This window comes from Stegostoma tigrinum, chromosome 2 (assembly GCF_030684315.1).
Source record: "Stegostoma tigrinum isolate sSteTig4 chromosome 2, sSteTig4.hap1, whole genome shotgun sequence".
Classification (NCBI taxonomy): domain Eukaryota; kingdom Metazoa; phylum Chordata; class Chondrichthyes; order Orectolobiformes; family Stegostomatidae; genus Stegostoma; species Stegostoma tigrinum.
In genome coordinates, this window is record NC_081355.1 from 70,360,518 (window position 1) to 70,379,375 (window position 18,858).

An 18,858-nucleotide genomic window follows, 5' to 3' on the forward strand; every position below is an offset into this window, starting at 1 on the left:
GAAAACATCAGTTTATCATTTCCAATGTCTATTAAGCTGCTGTACATGCCTCAACAGATATATAACGTAATTTGACGGTAGCGTGGTTTTGAGTGAATCTCAGTTAGGGAGGTACAATTCGCTGCTTGCTAATTAAGTAGACACCCGAAAATGCAGTGAGATTGTCATTCTGTGGAAATACTTTCTCCACGTCACTTCAGTTAAAGTAAATATCAGTTAAGTTAATAGTCTTAATGGCATCGAATAACGTACTCGATACTGAACGGCTCGCTTTATAAATCACGTCTCCCATCGTCGGTGCTTGATGCGATGTTTCTCTCCTGAGGCAGTTGAACTCACTGTCCCTTTTATCATCATTCTCAGAGTTTAAGACGAACGTAGATTTATCCCGAATTGGAAATCTATTCTATTGCCAAATTGGGCAAGTGAATAATTGGATATATTGAATTGTAAATCAACTTTGGGTGCAACGCTGACAGCCTTTCAAAGCGGCTTCACTGAATGTGCCAATTCATCAGTTATTAACACGTTATTTTAAGAGATTTTAATGTATTAAAGTGAACCAAAACTTAGTCATAAGCATTGGCTTTGAATGCTAGGGTTAACTGAACGTAGTTCTTTTATTTTAAAAATGAGAAGTTAACGCGTGTGCACGATAGTCCATACGTGCCAATAAGGCATTTTAAGTTAATTGCTTTATAGAGGGGTAAAAGTTAGACCAATCCAAACTATTCCAGCAGTATTTATCCTGTTCATGATAAATTAATGTTAACTTCATTGTGCCAGATGGACAGCAGTGAATTGTACACTTGAACTGCAGCAATTGCAGTGTGTAATGAAAATTGATCACAATTTAGAACTTAAACAACATTATTTGCTGAAAACATTTGGATTACACTTGTGCTCACTTGAACCCAACTAACCAATCATGAACATGTCAGATAATAAAAAAACAACATGCTGACATAATTAAAAATAGCAAGTAAAGAATGGCTATAGCACAGAAGATGACATTTGGCCCACTGTGTCTGTACCAGCTCTGTAAGAGCAATTCATCTGGTTGTGCTGCCCTAACTTTTTCCTGGTAACCCTGAAATATTTACTTCTGGATGATTGTACAATTCCATTTTATTTGCCACAACTGTCTTTCTCCATAACTGTCAGGGAATGCATTCCAGATCGTTGACATTTGCTGTGTAAAAATATTCTTCTTTACATCACTGCTTTTTCCATTCAGCTTAAACATGTCTTTTGGTTCTTGATCCTTCCACTAACATAGGTCTGTGCAGAGGTGAAGAGAAACTATCAGATTTGACATTGGCTTTATTAAAACCCTTAAACTTCTCTTTCCACAATAAGAACACCCCCAGACCCTTGAATCTATTCAAATGACTGAAGTTCCTCATCTACTGTAAATAAATTTTTGTCGTAAAATTAATGTCTGAAGTCATTTTTAATCTAGATTCAAATAGATATTGTGTATTAGCAAAGTTAACATTGTAGCGATATGAAATAGTATATGCAACAGTTCTTAAATCTGTCCTGGAAAGTAAGGGTAATAATAATGGTACAAGCTGCTGCCAAAGTTGAAAAGAGCAGGAGGGAGTGCAGGTTTACACAAGAATTAATTGTTGCTTATTCTCAGACTCGTGCTTTATAATTTGGATGTCTGTGTGGCACAGTGGATCAGTGGTTAGCACTGCTGCTTCACAGTGCCAGATATCAGGGTTCGATTCTACCCTCTGTCTGTGTGGCGTTTGCATGTTCTCCCTGTTTCTACAAAGGTTTCTGCTGGGTGATCTTGTTTCCTACCACAGCCCAGGTGGATTGGCCATTAGGAATTGCAGGGTCACGGGCATAGGGTAGGGTAGGGGAGGGTTGTGGGCCTGGGAGGGATGCTCTTTGGACGGGCAGTGTGGACCTAATGGATTAGATGGCCTGCTTCCTCACTAGGGATTCTAAGTCAGATGAACAGGAGTTTCAGTTTTAGGATTTTGTGGAAGATAGTGGGATGAGGACTGTGGCATTGTTCTTGTGCAGGGGAGAAATCTTCTGGGAAAAAATATGATTTTAATGTTGATGAAAACCCAGCCAAGATTAGAGACATGAGAAAAATAGAATTCAGGACATTTGGACTTGTGTTCCATGAGATGCTAGGATAGGCTGAATTAAATCATGGACAGATTTGCAAGATCTGTAAGTTCTCCTCCAAGCCAGTTACCATCTGACTTTGGAAAAAATATATTGTGGTTCCTTCACTGTCACTGATCAAAATCCTGGAAGCTCCTCCCTAAAAAGGCTTTGCTGTTCTACCTACAGCACAAGCTGCGCTGGTTCAAGAAGGCAATTCAGCCCTGCCTTCTCAAGGGCAGCTAAGGATGAGCAAGAAAAAGTCCTAGAGCACTAATGAATAGGGGTAAAAATCAGTAAAAAAATAATTGTTTTCCACAAAGGGGTAAAAATAAACTTCTTGGTAACAGCCTTAGTGATTCTGGTAACATGGAAGTTCCTTTTTAAGGTGAAAGAAAGTAGTGGTCAATGAAAAATATTTGAACACTTCAAAGGTTCACTGGGTAAACTTAGAGTATTTGCAAAGTAGAAGCAATACAGAGGAGGAAACCCTAGAGTTTGCTCGATGTATGCTGAGATAACTGATTGCAACTCGAAGAATTGGAGAGCTTGCTGTGCTTGGCCTTAGAACTCAAGGGTTAGTCAGATGAAAGTAATTAGCCTGGAGTTGCAGATTGCTGTCATTTGATCCCCGCTGAAAAGTGCATTCTCGACTAATAGCCGAGATGAACATAATCACACTGTTTTAATGCCCTGTATGGGTTAAGAACTTTTTAATGATACAACCTGTGTTTTAATATAAAGATGGTTTTTAAAGAAAATACTGTGGGAATATCTGTGTAACAATTCTGCAGACGAATTTTGCCTGGAACCGGGGAAGGGATTGTTATTTTCTAGTGCAGGAGAAATATTGGATTTGTTTTAGAAATTGGAGTCATCTTGCCATGAAGACGCTAGCAACATGTTGCCAATGGTGTGTATTATTCTGTGGAATCTAGTTTTTTTTCTGATTGTGTCCCTCTTTGAGAGAAAGCATGCTGTAGCTAAACAGTTAATTACGAGAGCTGATACTTCTGACTGTTTCATTTTATACAACTTATGACCCCCTTTTGCAGCAATGAGATATGTACTGCATATCTACCTATATGATATGACAGCTGCAGTTTAAAAATAGATGAGAATGTGGGAGGAGCAGAACGTTGAAAGATGATTTTACAGTAAATGGCAACTCTTTTCTGTACTAAAAATGTGGAGTAAAACAATTTTTCTGATATCTTTTTATTATAATCAATGACTTTTTTCCAAGTAACTCAATGAACCATATTGGCATGTAGCAGTTCAAGTGCCACAGAAAAAGCCTCTGAATTTGTCAACACTGAAGCAATTTGAAGGAAAACCATTTGGTTCAAATGTTAACTTGCCCGGGAGAAGTGCAAAATCAGTATTGAGTTCTACTCATAGAGAGGTACTATATTTTAAATTCTCTGGCTAATTAAGAAAATCAAGAGATGGAGAAAGAGCTGGTCAACAGCCAGGAAATGAAGAATAGGGAGGAGAAATCGGTTGTCTTGTAAGTGACTAGTGGAATCGGTGCTTGGACCTCAGCTGTTTGCAAGATACATTTTAGTGACTTTTAGATGATGGAACTAATGTAATATTTACAAGTTTACAGACAACAAAAAGCTGGTAGGAGCACGAACTATGAAGAGGATACAAAGATGCTTCACCGTAACTTGGAGAAATTGGGTTAGTGGACAAGTACAGGGCAGATGTAGTATAATGTGGATCTATGAGATTATCTATTTTGGCAGCGAAATGTGCTGTTTTGGCCTCCTTATCTGAAGAAGAATGTTTTGGCTGTGGAGGGAGTGCAACAAGGATTTGCTAGACTAATGCCTGGAATGACAAGACTAATATATGATCAGTTAGAACCTTACTGGAGTTTATACTAATGCGGAGGGAATTCAGAAAGCTAAAATTCTAACAAGATTTGATAGAGTAAACGCAGGAAGGATATTTCCACTGAATAGGGAGTCCAGAAGGTTTTTGGGGGGGGGCGGGGGTGTTGTGGTGGGTGCAGCAGTCTGAAGATATCGTGTAATCCGTTTAGGACTGAGATGATTGTAAACCTAATTGAGAGCGGTGAGCCTGTGAAGTTCTCTGCCACAGAAGAGGCAAAAGATTGAATGTTTTTGAGAGGGTGTCAGATACAGCTGTTGTGCCTAAAGGGGCCAAAGGGTATGGGGAGAAAGTGAGAATAGAAAGTTGGGTGATCAACTGTTAATGGTGAAGTAGACTCAAAGGGCTAACTGGCTTAGTTTTATTCCTGTTTTCTACGCTTCCAAAATACCTATTACTGCAACAATGCATTTTCAAGCAAGTTTCAAAATACTGGATGTAAATAACTATTTATCTGAAGAAAATTTTGATACTTGAAGTTTGTACACCTTAATATTAAAGAGGCAGTCTAAATAGAATATGAAACAGGATATAGCAGCCAATTAACACAGGATTACCTGGATTTACATCATCTCTTGCACCTTGGGCTTGTGTCCCAGATTACTAAGTGACATCCTAATTGCCAGCATTGAACAGTCTCTAAATCCATTTAGACTTGAGAAGGCCTCTCACAGAAAAGAATGATTTACTGTTTTAATCCTGTTTGAGAAATGTCACTGTGGTTGTTTTCATAAGTTTCAGTAATGTGAAATGTTTACAATGACAATAACATGTTTTCAACGGAATAAAACATGCCGTTGTGCTTTGCGGGATCATAATGAAACATTATTTGACACAAAACTGCATAAGCCAGTTTTTAAGGAGGTCTTAAAGAAGAGTTTGGGAAGGGAATTTTAGAGCTTAAGGTCTAGACAATTGAAGGCACAGCCACCACTGGTAGAACAATTAACCAGGAATGCTACACTATCATTACATTAGCAGGGGCCATTCAGTCCACTTCCTTAAAGAGGAATTCAATCAGTGTACTTTGCACCCTATCTCCATTTTTAAAAATCTCATCTCCAGCTTCAAACCTTAAATCTAGTTCCCTGGTCCTTCAATCATCAGCCAATGGGAGTAGTTTTTTTGTCTACCTTAAACCCACCATAATCTTGTACGCCTCAATCTCCTTTACTCCAAGGAGAGCTGCACCCTGTGTCTTCACCCACTTATAAATAAAATCCCTTGTGCTGGGAATCATTCTGGCATGTCTTCTGTGCTGCTTCTCGGACTCTCACATTCTACTGTGGTGACACGGGCTAGATGCAGTACCCGAGTTGGCACTAACGAAAGCATCATAAACGTGGAACTTGTGTACTTGGTGCTTCTATTTATGAAACATTCAAACCCATATGTTCATGACATATGAACACCATAGATCTCTGCCAAAACTTTAAACATGAAAATATATATTCACGTGAATTGCCACACCATTCGCTTCCTGTACTGTCCTCAACTCTGCCATTTGGCTTTTAAGAGTTTAAAATTAAATGATTACAGTAGTGTCAAAATTACAGGACAGAAGGTAACTAGAAATAGGGAGGATGTATTTCTTAAAAAGAGACTGAGTTTAAAAATTTTTGTCTTGACTGTGCCAGTATATGTCAGTGAGCATGGTGTGCGTGGTGAAGATGACTTGTTAGAAGTACTGACTTAGTCAAGAGATTTGGATGGTCTCTAGTTAATGGAGGAGATCAACTGGAGAGCATTGAAATAGTCCAAGATAGATTGTGATTTAGTAAAGGGACAATTGACATGGATGATGCTTTTAGCAGCTGATAAGTTACAGTAGTTTGAAGTTGTGTGGTGGTAGAGTTGGAAATATGGTGAATTTGTGGTATAGATATGATTGAAAGCTTCAGTTTTGGTGAAATATGGTGCCAAGGTAGAAAACTGCTTGGTAGAGCTGAAGACATTTGGGAGGGTGAGGTGGAGTTGGTAGCTTGGGAAACAGTTTGGTCTACGCTCCAAAGATAATGGTGTCACCCTAGCCTGTATTTAATTGGAGGAAATTTCAGTTCGACCAGTATTGAATGTCAGAAGTAATCTGACAATTTTTGTAACAGTGGAGGAGATGGGAGAGGTGTGAGACACAGCTGGGTATTGTCAGCATAATTGTGTGAGCTAGCACTTTTTTCATTTGTGTGACTAAAGGTAGATAAGAAACCAAGGGTGAAAAGTAGATGAGAAGAGGTGGATGGGCATTGGGGGATGGGTACCACTTTAAACTTATTGGTAAGATGTTCTCCATGCTCCCAATTATATTCTCATCACAGATGCTGCCAGACCTGCTGAGCTTTTCCAGCAGCTTTGGATTTTTTTTCCCTTTATCAAGTTGAATTTGGACGAGGCAAGAGGGCAGATTGAGGGAAAGAAATGGAAGAAGTGAATTCAGGGCTTGGGAGAGATCTTTAGTCAAAATTTGACCTGGTGAACCCTTTAAGTAGCACCATACCAGAGTAGTTCCCCACCGCTGGATGACTGTAGAGAGACACTGAAGGGGGCTGATTTGGTAACGCTTGTCAAAAACTGCAATTATGATGAGGAGGAACAGTAACCTTTATCACAATCACACATAGGAGATGATTTATAACTTTGAGTTGTTTTAAAAACTGAGGCAGGGCTGAAATCTAATTTGACCTGGTGAACCCTTTGAAAGCAACAAAGTAGAAGAGGCGTTGACCAGATAATTTCAATCTTGCTGACTGAGGCCCTTGAGCTTTTCTTCCTTTTGAAGAACAAGAGTTTGTGAACACATTGCAATTGAGAAAAGAAATTGAAGTTTGTTTGTATTCCGTGATAATGCTAGAATAGTGTGCAATTGTAGCAGGCTGGAGAAGGACTTGGAACACTTTTTGTGGCAGTGAATGGCTCAGCCAGTTATCCATAAAAATATGTTAAAGTTAGTCATCCCTTGGATTTAACTGTTGGGTGGGGGAGTGGTAAAGCCTGTAGTAGGGTTAAGTCGTGGAGTGAGATGGGACTGAATTATTGGGGACTGTGGCATCAGATGAGGTATAATTGAACAAAGCGCACCCTGTCAAATATCAAGTAGTTGGGATTCTAATTGAGCCAGGGATTGTTTTTCTATGGATAGCCATGGAAAGAAAGTGATTTGGGATGTAGAAGGAAGATATGAATGGGAACTTCTGGAAGGAAGTGAGCTGAGATGGCCTGCGTGATGTGAGTAGCAAGTCCTGAGAGATGGCAGAGTTACTGTGGTGAATGTGACGTGGGGTGTTTAAATGGAGGAAGGGATTTAAAGTTGCATAGGGTGACAATGAAGTTGGGATGAAGGTTGAAATCAAGGATGAAAAGTTCTTTATTCAAAGATTCTGAAAATCCATTCAGATTACTTGCAATATGGTCTTGAATGAATGTCTGTTTCAGTATTGTTTTGTAAAATTGCTGTACATTAAATTCAAGCAAAGACAATTAACACTACTGTATTCAAATAGGATTTAGTTAACATTAAAATTGTTACTTTCATTTCTGACTATTGGCTGAAATTTGAGAGGTGAAAGACGTAATCCATATTACAATGCTGCAGCTTTGTAGTTTAAGGATTTGTGAATTTATTCAGTGGTATGTCGTCACATGACTATGAAAATTGCACTTCTCATGGAAGCTGGTTTCCTAAGTCCATTTTAAATATTCACGTAGGGCTACCCATGCCTTGGATTAAAAAATAATTACCTGATTTCCCTCTTCAAGGAGAATGTTTGTTTTGTTTTTTTTCCCCTTATTTGGATAACAAAGCTGCTGGAAAAGCTCAGCAGGTCTGGCAGCATCTGTGGAGGAAGAAACCGTTAATGTTTCAGGTCCAGTGACCCCCCCTTCAGAATTGTTGGTGGCTTGGAAAATGGCAGTTTATATGCAAAAAAAGGGAGGTGGGTGGGGTAGGGAGTAAACGACAGGATAGAGCCCATTGAGTGAGAGAGAGACAGTTGGACAGACAAAGGAGTTGCTAACAGTCAGGCTGGGAGGGTGAATAGTTGTTAACGGGGACTGTTAGCCTGCCACTACACACCCCCTGTTATTAGTGTCTGTGGTAACAAGGCCTGGTGTGTGGGGTTAGGGGCTGGAACATGGGAGCGTTTAGGCCCTAAAATTATTGAACTCAATATTGAGCCTGGAGGGCTGTAGGCTCCCCAAGCGGAAAATGAGGTGGTGTTCCTCCTTGCGTTGGGCTTCACTGAAACACTGTAGCAAGCCGGATACACAGATGTTGGCCAGGGAGCAAAAGGTAGTTCAGTGCCTTTTTTGTAAGCAGAATACAGATGTTCTGCGAAGTGGTCGCCAAGTCTACGCTTGTTTCCCCAATGTAGAGGAGACTGCATTGTGAGCAGTGAATGCAGTGGACCAGATTCTGGGAAGTGCAGGTAAAGTGTTGCTTCACCTGGAAGGTCTGCTTGGTCCCTTGGAGGGAGGAGGTAAATGGGCAGGTGTTGCATCTTTGCTGGTTACAGGGGAAGGTGCTGTGGGGAGGTGTTGGAGTGAAGGAAGTATGGACCAGGGTATCCTGGAGGGAACGGTCCCTACGAAAGGCAGACAAGGGATGGGCAGGGAATGTGTCTGGTGGTGGCATCTTGCTGGAGGTGGCAGAAATAGTGTCTGATCTTCTGGATGTGGATGCTGGTGGGATGGTAGGTGAGGATAAGGGGAACCCTAGTTGCTCCCTGGCCAACATCTCTCTGGCTTGCTACAGTGTTCCAGTGAAGCCCAACGCAAGCTGGAGGAACAACAACTCATTTTCCACTTGGGGGCTCCAACAGCCCTCCAGACTCAACATTGAGTTCAATGACTTTAAACTCTCCCATGTCCCCCCACCCCGCACACCAGGCCTTGTTACCACATAGTCTGCCACTGCACACCCCCTGTTTTTAGTCACTAACAGTCCCCATTAACAACTATTCACCCTCCCAGCCTGATTGTTATCAACTCCTTTGTCTGTCCAACTGTCTTTCTCTCTCTCTTTTGGGCTCTATCCTATCATTTACTCCCTACCCCACCCACCTCCCTATTTTCTGCATATAAACTGACGTTTTCCCAGCCACCATCAGTCGTGAGGAAGGGTCACCGGAACTGAAATGTTCTGTTTCCTCAGATGCTGCCAGACCAGCTGAATTTTTCCAACAGCTTTGTTTTTGTTCCTGATTTACAGCATCCACAGTTTTTATGGTTGTTATCCAAATAATCTTTTTACCACGTGTGTGTCTGAGATAATACCTGCCACAAATAGTACATGACTCAGACTGGCATTGAGCTAGCTAATCTTAGCCTGGCTAATTGACTTCCGTGCTCCAGGATCAGGAAGAGGAAAATATTCAAAGGCTCATGTTTCTTATTGCTGTCCAGCCACTTCGCTCGAAATGTTTGCTGACATAATCTGTTAGGCTTCTGCATTAAGAATAAACATATTGCTATTTTGGGCACAAAGGATACCATGTGGCAGCAAGGCATTAGTTCTTTGAACAGAAGTCGTAGGCAAAAATAAATATGGGCGGGTGTGGAACAGGTGATTAAATGCAAAAATGAAGCTTTCAGTAGCAGTCCAGAAAGGAAGAAAATGTTGCTCCATCTGATTCTGCGGAGAAAGGTGAACCAAATGTTTAATGGGGAGCACTTAGTTAAAATGATTATCATATCATAAAGTTTGGTTCTTGTCTTTCTCCAATATGAGCAATCTAAAGTGGAATTTATAAATTAGAGGAAACAAGTTCGATGCTATGAGCTGGGATCAGGCCAGGGTAAAGTGGAGACACGTGCTTGACGGGGAAACACTTCGAGATGAATTGATTATCTTTTGAGAAGGTATTTCTGGAATAGGCAGAAATAACAAGGTGCAGAGCTGAATGAACATATGTCGAGCAGGAAAGCTGACTCTTTGGGCCTAGACCCTCCTTCAGTAACTATCTCTGGAATAGGCATTCCAAAGACATCAAAATATCCAGGAAATAAGAACAAAGGTTGATGGGATGTCATGCAGCAGAGAGAAACAAGATGGTGACCATTACTGACCTGATGGCTCTCTGGCCCACCATTTGCTGTAGCTTTGCCAAGCGTTCCACCACTTAAAGACATGCTCATGGGATGTGACTATCTTTTTTCATTTTGTTTTTGTGTTATTCACTGAAATGATGTGAGCATTGCTAGCTTGCCAGAATTCATTGTCCATCCCTAGTGCCCTTGAAGGTCATGGTCACCTTCCTCCTTGTGCCACTGCAGTCCATGTGCTGTAGGTAGACCCACCATGCCCTTAAGGAGGGAATTGCAGGACTTTGACCCAGCTATAGTGCAGGAATGGTGATGTATTTCCAAGCCAGGATGGTGAGTGACTTGGAGGGGGAACTTGAAGTTGGTGCTGTTCCAATGTATATGCTGCTGTTCTTCTAAGTTGAAGTGGTCGTGGGCTTGAAAAATGCGATCTAAAAATATTAGAATTTCTGCAGTGTATCTTCTTGATGGTACACACCGCTGCTACTCAGCGTTCGTGGTGGAGTGGCTGCTTGTGGATGTAATGCCAATCAAACTTTTATGTTGTTGGGGCTGCACCCATCCAGGCAAGTGGTGTGTGTTCCATCACACTCCTGTCTTGTTGGTGGACAGGCTCTGGGAAGTCAGGTGGTGAGCTCCCCACTGCTGTGTTCGTAGCTTTTGACCTGCTCTTGTATTTATCTGGTGAGTCCAGTTACCCCACGTTTCTTTTGTGCCTACTTTGATTCTTATAGCCAGGGACTTGGTGAGCCAGTCCTGAATAATTCCAAGATGTTATGCTGTACTGGGTATTGGACAACATTGACAGTATTCAAATATCATATGTCATAACGGATGCATCACTTGAGTTGCTTGATTCTTGTAGCTGCAGCAATGACAGTCGATCAGATGATGTAATGTGGTAATCGATTTTAAGAATATGAACTTCTGTTTCTGATGAAGTATTATCCATGCCACCTGTGTGTCCTTGGAAGCTTTTCTGTTTTGCTTTGAGTTTAAGTGCTCTCAACTGATATTGAAATGTCAAATTCTTATTTTATGCATGGTAATATCATCAGTCTGAAACAGCCTAGTATTGTAATAAAAACCAGGGACTCACTGGATTGCCATCATATAACCCAAGTGAAGTGCAGAAAAGCATTAATCACTTTACTGTCAATTTTAATTTAAATCAGTATTCATTGATGCTGTCATTACACATTCTGACTGGAATTTATATAATTAACAGTAATCATAGTCATTTTTTTTCTGACAGCCTATTAATTAGTCTACAGTATCATTCCGGGCCCAGCCGCTTCAATTGCATCATGGCCAGTCTGCTCAAAGGTTATCCATCAACTTAATGACTGTGAAGTCACAGTCCAGTTCTTGTAGGATTCTTGTTCAAACTTTCTCTAATCTTCCTAAGAGGCTGGAAATGGCTAGAGGCGATAAATGCAGATGGTAGGTGATGAAAATGTGGCTTTGAGAAGAGAAAGGATGTTCTTTTGAAGGTTGAAATAGAGGCAGTTAGTCTAAAGCTTATACGGATATACAGATAGGGGGAGCAAAAATGCTATTTGTGTTCTCTTGTAAGTTGATACGTAGAGTGTATTTTAAAAGTTAGCTACAACGATATCTGAAAAGAGCCCTTGATGTCCCTTTAGTTAACTAACATGTCTTCATATGAACACATAGAAAGGAACAAGAGTGGGCCATTCAGGATAACAAAGTGTGGATCTGGATGAACACAGCAGTCCAAGCAGCATCAAGATGCTGCTTGACCTGCTGTGTTCATCCAGCCCCACACTTTATTATCTTGGATTCTCCAGCATCTGCAGTTCCCATTATCTCTGATCACAAGAGTGGACCATTCAGTCCTTTTACCTTTTCTCTGCCATTCACTAAAATCTCAGCTGATCTGATTTCAACCTCCACTCTACTGTATATTCCTGAGTCTTCATCCCCTTGGTAAACAAGAATCTACCCATGTCTTAAAAATATTTAAAGATTCCCCTTCTACTCTTCTTTGTTTTGAGAAAGGGAATTCCAAAGACATGTAACCTGGAGAGAAAAATGTTCTCCTTATCTCTATCAAATGGGGTCCCCTATATTTTCAAACTATGCTCCCTAGCTCTAGATCTTCTCACAAAAGGTAACAACGTTCCAATATCCACAAAGCCAGGTCCCTTCAGGAGTTTGTTTCAATTCAGTCACTACAGACTCTTTTAAACTCTAGAAGACGCAGGCCTCGTCTCTCCCTGGCCTTTCCTCATAAAGCAATCTACTCATTCCAGGTATTACCCTGGTAAACCTTCAGTGAACTGCTTCCAGTGCATTAGAATTCTTCTGTAAGCACATGAACCAGTACTAAAACAGAACTCCAGATGTGGTTTCAGCCAGATATGTATTACACTTGCATTTAATTCCCTTCGTGAGAAAATACAACATCCAATTAGCTTTGAACCTGCATACTAACCTTCTGTGATTCATGCATGAGGACGCCTGGCTGTCTTTGCATCTCAGAACTTTCTAACCTCTCATTACTTAAATGATATACTTTTTCTCAATTTTTCTGCCCAAGTGAATGATTTCACATGTTCTGAATTGTACTGTCTTTTCTAGATCTTTGCCCACTCACTTATCCAATCTGTCATGTTGCCTCCGAGGGTTGGTTGCCCTTCGTATCATGGATTTGTTAGCTGAGCACAGCTGTAATTCATAATACTGTGCTACACATTAATAACAGCATTGTTATGGTGAATTTGAACTTGCTGTTTCCAAAATAGTGATATGTTAACACCGAAATATAAACATATGATAGGAGCAGTTGTAGGTAGTTTGAGCTCTCAAGTCTGCTGTGCCATGCAATATGATCGTAACTGATCATTGAGCTCAATTATGCCAATCCACTCTCCTCCCCATGCCCCTTCATCCCTTTGGCCAGAAGAGCTATGTCTACTTCTGTCTCAAGCGCATATACTGGCCTCGACCACCTCCAGAACCCTTCAACGATAGAAGAAATTTCTCCTCCTCTTCCATTCTAAAAGGTCTCAGTTCTTATCCTTAAGCTATGACACCTGGTTCTAGATTGTCTCACCATCAGTAATATCCTTCCTGCATCTAATCTGTCTGGGCCTGTTATAATTTTACAGATTTGAATAAAACCACCCCCTTCATTCTTATAACTCCAGGGAATCCAATCCTAACCAATTCAACCTGTTCTCCTACATCAGTCCTGGCCTCCCAATGATCCAATATGGTAAACCTTTGCACTCCCTCTATAGCAAGAATATCCTTCCTCAGGTAAGGAGACCAAAGCTGCTCATCGTATTCCAGTGTGGCCTCACCGATGCTCTGTATAATTGCAGCAAAATATCCTTGTTCCTGTGCTCGCATCCCCTCACTATGCAAGTTAGTGTACTTTTTGCCATCTTTACTGCCTGCTGCATCTACACATTTGGTTTCAGTGACTGGTGCATGAGAACACTTGGTCTTCTTGAACATTCCCTTCTCTCAATTTACAGTCACTCAAATAATAATCTGCCTTCCTATTTCCGCTTTCCAAGCGGATAACTTCACATTTAACTGTTATACTGCAACATGCCATGCATTCGCCCACTCACTCAAGTCTGTCCAAAACAGTGCGACATCTCTGCGTACTCCTCACACCTCACCCTTGCACCCAGCTTTGTGGCATCTGCAAATGTTAAGATATTACACTTAGTTCCCTCATCTAAATCATTAATGTATATTGTGACTAGAAATAGCATTCACCATGAGTGTACAAAATGATGTATATGTGTACAACAAGATAACAGGTCATTTCAGCCTGTCCTCTTTTAATCCACCAGGGTGTTACGTGCACTTTGTCTAATTGTGCTGTCTACTTGAAATAATAAGCAAGTAATGACTACATGTGCTGGCCAACCCACACTTTGTACAGAGCATTCTCCGATAAGGACATCAAGAGCTGACATCAAGGGCAAGAGTCTTGCCAAGTATAAATTAATATGCAACATATTGTGAGAAATGCGTTCAAAAATTATTTTTTCCCACATGATATACATATTAAAAATTAAGTCATTTGTGACCTTCAATTGATTCATTGTCAACTGGATGCAGTTCAAAACAATTGAGAAATTAGTAGTGAGGTAAAATAGAAATAACCTTCAAAATTGATTGTGCTCCAGCTGGAAATGGGCAGATGTGACAATGGCTTAATCTATAGAAGGTCAGCCAAATGTAATCTTTCTTTCATAAGGGGAAAAAAGAAGCTCAAGGCGAGAGATTTCTGCTTGAAAATGAGGCTATCTTGTCATTACGAATGCTGCTTTTGAAAAGGAAATTCATTTATAGTTCTGAATTTAAGGATATCGTCAATATTGACTATTGAATAGTAAATATTCATTCAGTAGCAGAGAGACACAAATTGATGCATTTGAGAACATTGTAAATAGTGAGACACAACTTGAACTAAATAGAAGCCATCTGGAGCCAACATTGTAATTTTTTTCCTTTGAGCAGTTCATATTTTTCTTATCAAAATAATATTGAAGCCATTGAGGAAGTCTGCTGTGCCCAATAATTTTTGCTAAATTATGAACAGTTGCAATATGTGGTGTTGCATATTTCATAGGAAGGGACAAATAAGTGGTATTTTTGCAATTATGTAGTAAGATGTAAAGATCTAAACCTCAACAATACTTTTCATGTCAGCTGCCTTTTTTTGAATGTCGTAATGGTCTCTGGTTTTGGTTTAAACAGGACACATTTTGAAAAACACAATTTTCAAAGCATGCTCATACCCAAATATAACAAACTTACAAATATTCAATTTAGGAGCAGAAGCAGGCTATTCAGCCCCTTCAGCCTGTTCTGCCATGTTATAAGATTACGGCTGATCAGATGTAATCTAACTTCTCATTCCCATTTATTCTCTCTGTAACCTTTTACCTCTTGCTTACTAAGAATCTAACCACCAGTGCCTTAAAAATATTCAAAGACTCTGTTTCTGCCATCTTTTGAATGAGGTAAGCATCAAATCCTATGACTGTCAGGCAAAACAAATCACTTCCTTCCATCTTAAATGGACAGCCCCTATTTTGAGATTCTCCCACAAGAGGAAATGCCCTCTTTGTATCTGCCCCAACAAAACCCCTCAGGATACTGTATTTCAATTGCTTCTCCTTAGTTTACAAGTCTAGTCTGTATAACCTTTTCTCATTGCCCACATAAGCCAATTGTCAGTTTTTCTACACCTTCTCTGAAATGTTTCCAATACATTTACATCCTTTATATAGGAGCCCAGTAGTATATACAATGCTGAAGATATGGTCTTGTGTGGTCTAACAATCAGAATCGTACAGTACAGAAGAGGCCCTTTGACCCATTGAGTCGGCACTAACAACTATTCAATCTACACTAATCCCACTTTCCACCACTTGGTCTGTTGCCTGGTATGGTGGGCATTAGCTGTGATGTGAAGTTGGAGAAACTTAGGTAGTTCTCACTGGAATAATGGAGGTTGAGAGGCAGCCTACAAGATTATGAAGGGCGTGGACGGACTGGATGGTCAAAGCTTTTTCCCAGGGTGGAAAAGTCAATTACCAGGGGTCATGGGTTTCAGGTGTGAGGGGCAAAGTTTAAAGGTAATGTATGAGGCAGGTTTTTTTACACCGGAGGGTGGTGGGTGCCTGGAACTTGCAGCTGGGGGAGGTAGTGGAAACAGATACTATAGTGAGTTTTAAAGGGCGTCTTGACAAACCTGAGAGTAGGATGGGAATAGAGGGATATAGTCCCCGCAAGGGTAGTGGGTATTAGTTGTGATGGGCAACATGTCAGTGCAGGCTTAGAGGGCCAAAGGGTCATTTCCTGTACTGTGTAATTTTCTTTGCTCAATCACTTTGTTCCTCTGAACTTCCTAGTGATTTGCCATTCAATGAGTGTGTCCTAGGATTGTTATTCAAAATTGATTAAATCTCAATTTTGGCATGTTTCATGAAGGATTTTCTCTCCATGAGCCTTAGTGAAATTTCTCATACTGTTTTCCCAAACTCTCCTCATTACCAATGAAGCATTGACATTATTGTTCCCCACTTGCCATGTTCTCTGCCTCAGCACATTTTCCTTTGGATTGCCCCAGACGTTTTTGACAGAGGGCAATTGGTTCCCTGTGCTGACAGGAACCTGGAGGTTATGGTACAAAAACGTACAGACAATGTCTAGCACTTAAATAACCAATACGTAGTTTACAATTTAAAAAAAAACTGTGTTAATCCACAAAAAAAACTCAGCAAGGCAAATGGTCCAGCCATGGCAAACAAAATAAATCCAAGATTGTTATTTTTCAAAAAAGCTCGACAAAGTTGCCTTTAAAAAAGGTCAACCTGAAGGTGTGAAGGATTACAAAAACCTAGAGGATCAAGAAAAAGATTAGGGAACGGAAAATAGAATGAGAATAAATGAGTGAAAAACACAAACTGACTGCTAATGCTTTAATTGGCTTTTATAGAGGGCATAAATCAGTATGCAAACAAAGATAGGACTCTATAATGGGAAATAAATGCATGGCAGAAACTTAAGAAAACAGTTTGTCTGTCTTCCCTAAGAAAAATGCTAAAAGCGCTCCAGAAATAATTAGAACGTAGAACAGGCCCTTAGGCCCACGATGTTGTGCCAAACTTTTACCTGAAACCTTAGGCCTATCTGACCTCCACCACTGTTATACTAGCATCCATATGCCTATCTAACAGCCGCTCAAATGCCCCTATTGAGGCCGACTCCACTACTCTCTGGCAATGCATTCCACGCCTCTACCACTGAGTAAAGAACCTACATCTGACGTCTCCCTGATATCTACCACCTTTCACTTTAAAACTACATGCCCTCATGAAAGCTACCTCCACCCTAGGAAAAAGTCTCTGGCTGTCTACTCTATTTGTACCTCTGATCATTTTATACACCTCTATCAAGTCACCTCTCATCCTTCGTTGTTCTTCAGAGAAAAGTCAGAGCGCTCTCAACTTCTCCTCGTGAGACCTTCCCTCCAGGCAACATCCTGGTAAATCTCTTCTGCACCTTTTCCAATGCTTCCACATCTTTCCTGTGATGAGGCGACCAGAACTGGACATAATGCTTTAGATGTGGCCGAACCAGGGTTTTGTATAGCTGGAGCATAACTTCATGGCTCTTGAACTCAATCCCTCTATAAATGAAAGGTAACCATACGCCACCTTAACTCTATCCATCTGGGTGGCAGCTTTCAGGGAATTGTGGAGGTGAATCCCGAGATCCCTCTGCTCCTCCACACTGCCAAGAATCTTTCTGTTAACCCTGTATTCTGCTTTCAAGTTTGTCCTTCCAAAATGAATCATCTTATACTTTCAGGGGTAAACTCCATCTGCCACTTCTCAGCCCAGCTCTGCATTCTATCAATGTCCCTTTGTAACCTAGAACAGCCCTCCACACTGTCCACAACTTGACCCACCTTTATATCACCCACGAACTTGCTAATCCACCCTTCCACTCCTTCATCCAAATCATTTCCAAAAACCACAAATAGAGGACCCAGAACAGATCCTTGTGGTATACTGGTCGTAACTGAGCACCATGTTGAATATTCCATCCACTACCACCCTTTGCCTTCTAAGGGTCAGCCAATTCTGAATCCAATCTGCCACATTTTCCCCATCCCATGCATCCTTATCTTCTGCATAAGCTTACCATGGGGAACCTTATCAAACGCCTTACTTAAATCCATGTATACCACATCCACTGCTCCACCTTCATCCACATGTCTGGTCACCGCTTCAAAGAATTTAATAAGGTTTGTGAGGCATGATCTACCCCTCACAAATCCATGCTGACTGTCACTAATCAAAGTGTGCCTTTCAGAGTGATCGTAAGTCCTGTCTGTCAGAGCCCTTTCCAATAAGTTGCCCACGACTATTGTAAGACTAACTGGTCTGTAATATCAAGGGTTATTCCTGTTCCCTTTTTTTGAACAAGGGAATGACATTTGCCTCTTTCCAATTCTCCGGGCTGTACTGGTGAACAGTGAGGACGAAAAGATCATCGCCAAAGGTCCTGCTATCTCGTCCCTCGCTTCCCATAGAATCCTTGGATAAATCCCATCAGCCCCGGGGGCCTTAACTCTCTTCAACTTGCTCAGAATTCCCAGCATATCATCTTTACTAACCTCAACCTTCTAGCCTACCAGCCTGTTTCACACTGTCCTCCTCTACAACTAGGTCTGAGTTGTGAGTACTGAAGAAAAATATTCATTAAGGACCTCTCCTATCTCTGACAACCCTTCCTCAGAGCTGATGGTGGCTGGAAAAACGTTGGTTTATAATCAGAAGATAGGGAGGGCGGGTGGGGTAGTGAGTAAATGATAGAGAGAGAAGAACAGTTGAATAGACGAGTTGATAACTATCAGGCTGGGAGGATGAATTTTGTTAACGGGGACTGTTAGTGACTAACAGTCAGTGTGTAATGGCACGCTACGCGATAACAAGGCCTGGCATGTGGGATTGGGGACTAGGACATGGGAGAGTTTAGGCCCTAAAATTTATTGAACTCAGTAATGAGTCTGGAGGACTGTAGGGACCCCAAGTGGAAAATGAGGTGGTGTTCCAGCTTGTGTTGAGCTTGATGAATGGAACACTGCAGCAAGCCAGAGACTAATGTTGGTTCGGGAACAGGGTGGTGTGTTAAAGTGACAGGCAACAAGTAGCTCAGGGTCTTTCTGCAAGCAGAACGTAAATGTTCTGTAAAGTTGTTACCTAGTCTACATCTTTGTTTCCCCAATAT

The 18,858-nt window shown here is 41.0% G+C and overlaps 1 protein-coding gene across 1 annotated transcript in view; it reads left to right on the plus strand.

Moving 5' to 3' along the window:
- LOC125461561 (eIF5-mimic protein 1) overlaps positions 1 to 18,858 on the plus strand; it is a 52,680-nt gene that overhangs the window by 633 nt on the left and 33,189 nt on the right. The window lies entirely within an intron of this gene.